Below are 4,175 nucleotides of genomic sequence, written 5' to 3' on the forward strand. Positions count from 1 at the left end.
TTTCTCGCTGAAGTTATATCCATATCAATTTATTTCATTTCAACTTGAACTCCATGTTTCGGCACATTTTGTATTTCAAAATGAAACAGCACATCCCAAAGTTCTTGGTAAATATTCGTTAATGGAGAAACAGTATTTGGCCATGAATAGTTTATGCATTATATGGAGGCTGACTGCAGTTACCACCACACTATCTTTAAGAATATTGTGGTGTATCTGGATAGGTATTTAAAAAGGTTCTTGTGATCTTAATGTATTAGGATATGGTGTTCAATCATTAAAAATAATTAAAAACAATGTAATTGAGTAGCTTATAGGGGCGACCTATGGTTTTGCATGTGAGATGACTTCTCGTGGTGGTAATTGGTTTAGAAAGAAACAATGAAGACAGATTTTATGGGATCTTTATATTGATGATAAGACAGAAAACTAAACTGTTTCTGTTTTGCTGTGTATAAAGCTTCTTTATATTAACTAGGGATTTTGTCCTTAGAAAGTGAAAAAATATTTGCTACTAAGACTATGGATATCTAGGAAGTTCACTTATTTCTTATCCCAAGTAATATTATTGCAGGTACCTGAATATTGAAACTCTCCATTATTTTCATAATTTTTTTCCTTCATTATGAACTAATTGTTGGTATGAGGTTGCTATTAAAAGCAATAAAGCTGATCTTGTAACCCACTTACCTACTATTATATTAGGATAAGTTCGAGAGAAGAATTGGGTCAGTTTTGTATGCCCAACTTAGTAATTTTTTTCTCCTTGGACATGCTATACTTTGACTACTCCTGAGATATAATGTGAACATTTTGTTACGGTGGCAAGCTGAGTGAGAGATATTCTTCTGTATCATTAGAACAAATCAACGAAGGCATACCGTGCCATTGGGGGTGGCAAAAGCACGTCGTACTATGTGATGGAAGGCAAGGTATTTGTTAGTCCCCTTATTTCTGCCTTAAGAAAAATATAGAACTATATTGATATATATATGATCGTTGACTTTGTTTTCGTGTAAATGATTTATTTTCTATATACGATTTCATTGATTTGCAATACCGTCAACCGAAAACAAGTTCTTTAGGTTAATGGGGTAAGGTTCATGTTGAGACTAGACAAGTTCTCTTTTGGATAACCTTTAGTGTGCAGAAGGAATTGGGTCTTTCCTTTAGCAGACACGCTAAGGATTCTCGGTGTCAATATGTGCATCATTTAAATATGAAATTTCAATCATACCCAAATTATCGCCCTACCTAGCTAGTAAATCAAACTCCAATGAATAAGGATCCAATCATCTATGTCTGAGTTTAGCATTTGGGTTTTGAGATGTTATACAGTCAATTAAGGGGATGGATCTAATCCAATAAAAAAAAGGTTTCCTTTAGGAAAATAAATTAGAAAAATAGGATTCAAAAGGCAGGTACAATAAAAATTTCGTAATCCAGGTCCTTCCCTTTTTATTCTTCTTTTATGCGAGTTGCAGTCCTTTATGTAAACCTCATAATTAGAGGCAAGGGAAATCTATTGATCAAGCCAACTAGTTTACCTAGATGTAATTTCTTTCCTTTAAATTTTAGATGAAATCATAGTCTTTTATATTGCCCCATGACTTCCATTCAATCTGAGATTTAACCTTGGTAAAACACAGTTCCAATCTTTCTTCTTGGTGTCTTCTCTTTTTTCCAGACTATGCTTAAGTTTGTTAGGCATCCGCATTGCATTAATGCCTTCTAACAAGCCTTTGGTAGGATAAAATTATCGGCCAAAGGCAATTACATTTTGTTGCTAAAATAAATATGCTCTTGTGACAAATTGATTGGAGTTCAAACAATTAGGTAGCTTTTACTTAAACACAAACAACTTGTTCTTATTTCTTTGCTTCGTTCTTGAAACCTACCGCAAAAATGGTTGGTTTTCCTAATTTTTCACGCTCTTGCTACAGTTGAATGATCCTCTTTGAATAATTTTCCAACCCAAGGGTAGCTGTAATTTCTTGAAGCTCTTTATAACATTGTAATATTCTTGTTCACACGAAAAAGAAAATGTTGTTTGTTTGGTTGTAGGATGTAAAATACGTCGGTAGGAGATTGATCCACCTTAGAGAGGAATATTTATTGGATGGTTAGGACTACTTAAAGAAGGCCATGCCTAGTTTTTTTAACATTTATAATATTTTAATCAACTTAGTCTCCCAAGAGATTATTTGGATACGTGCCGTACTATGTTATATGGATATAGACACTTGAGATGTGATACAACACGGATACATCGAAACGTGATTGTTTTGAAAAGTAGGACATGGACACGTATGGGGACATGTTGATTTAAATTCTTTAAAATTTAAACTTTATACTATATCTTTATTTTTATATTTTCAGTATTGAATACGACACAAGTTATTCTCGAGAAACGTCCTAGGTGTCTTTGAGCATTAGAAATTTAAAGAATTTATTAAAAAGGGGATCCAACATGAGGCTTTGTTTGAGGAGTGTAAATATCCAATATGACATCACGTGTGTCGAGCATAAACACTCTGCTTATTAGAAGTGCCTATCCAGCATAGATGATTTTCTTTCTTATTAATCAACTAGGGTTGTCTCAAAATGACTCATATATCCTTCCCTATAAATGCCTTTTATTTTTTGTTGATTTGGGCATTCTTCAACATCACCCTATTAATCATTTTATCCTTTCAATTGCGCCGCCACCACCTCGACTCTTTGCACCATTGGTATGTTTACATTTTTCCCTTTTTCACATTAATTTAGGCTTTTGTTAAAACAGTATACATCTCATAGAAACTTGATAAAGCTACATTTTTATTTCCTTTTTTTGAGTTTGATGATTTAAATGGGAATGAATTGATAATGACTGTTCAATTTCCGTTCGTAACTAGTTATAGTTTTTAGAGGTCCTTCAGTCCATTGAACTATTCAAGATCAATCTAAATTTGGGAAAAAATTGTGATTTTCATCCTCTTTATTTTGGAAGTGGGGTAGGAATGGGATATCATATATATAAATAATTTGACAGGCGATAGTAGGCAATCTGACTAACAATATACCGTTCTTTTTTCTTATCAAAGTCGATTGTGGGTTGATTTTATTTCTATTTTGATAAGATTGAAATCTTTTTATCTAGTATGTTATTAATGTTGAATGATGTTACTAGCTAGCTTTGCTCTTGTAGTTGGGTGTTTTTCGAATGTGCATTCGTCATGAACAATGCCATAACATTTGTGCTTGATAGAAATCAAAGCTGTAATTAATTCATTTTGGAAGCTTTTGTTGAGGAAAATTTTTTTAAGTGATGTGATATTCACATTAAATTTTAAATCGATCATGTACCTTCTTTAGTTTGAAATAGGAATGGGTAATAAGAAATACCTATGCTTACATGCATTGTTCCTTGTTAGTTGGGTTCTATGTTGTAATGATGATTCTATGATTCAAACTCAACTTACTCAGGCCTTAAAAATTTATTGAATTCCGCTATCATGAAAGGCGGAAAAAGAAAAACGAAAATTCATCTGGGGTTCCAGTTGGCTGTAAACATTATAATAACTATGAAAGTTTTCTCCTACATGTAAATGTGGTCATCCCTACTCCACCTATCTGAATTATCCTTGTCGGTGATAATTAACTTGTAAATTTTTCACAAATGGTCTGTAGACGTTCTTACAGTCTTCCCTCTGTTCCTTTTATGCCCGTAACAGTAGTTTGGATTGTTTTCTCCATTTTTCTACAGTAAGATACTAAGTATGTTTTTCTTTGGTGCAGGACATTTAGAAAGAATATCAGATCTTTAAGAATGGCTACATCCAATAAAAAACAAATGAATGAATCACCATTTCTTCCATTAGAATTTTTTTTCAACATTCTTCTTTGTCTTCCTGCCGAGTTTCTGTTCAACTGCGGGAGATATGTTTGTAAGGCGTGGGCTCAAATTATACGTGACCCTTTCTTTATCAAGTCTCACGTTCTAATGTCGAAGAGCGGCTTATTGATTCAAGGCCGTTTGCCACAGAATTTCCTTTTCGTTGAAATAAAAGATGACGAATTACAAGAGAGACATCTAAAACATAATTTTCCTGGCACGCTTTTGAGTAGTTGTAGAGGTCTATTGTTATTTTATCTTCCAGATTCTTGTAAAAGTGTTTTAAAAAGTACTTTTT

The 4,175-nt window shown here is 33.1% G+C and overlaps 1 long non-coding RNA gene across 1 annotated transcript; it reads left to right on the forward strand.

The window, feature by feature from the left end:
* On the forward strand, positions 1-3,828 carry LOC111410847. Its single transcript, XR_002705776.1, has 2 exons — positions 1-932; positions 3,781-3,828. It is a non-coding gene; the product is annotated as an uncharacterized LOC111410847 (long non-coding RNA).
* The last annotated feature ends 347 nt before the right edge of the window (positions 3,829-4,175 follow it).

The sequence above is a fragment of the Olea europaea genome, chromosome 15 (assembly GCF_002742605.1).
Source record: "Olea europaea var. sylvestris chromosome 15, O_europaea_v1, whole genome shotgun sequence".
NCBI classification, from domain to species: Eukaryota; Viridiplantae; Streptophyta; class Magnoliopsida; order Lamiales; family Oleaceae; genus Olea; species Olea europaea.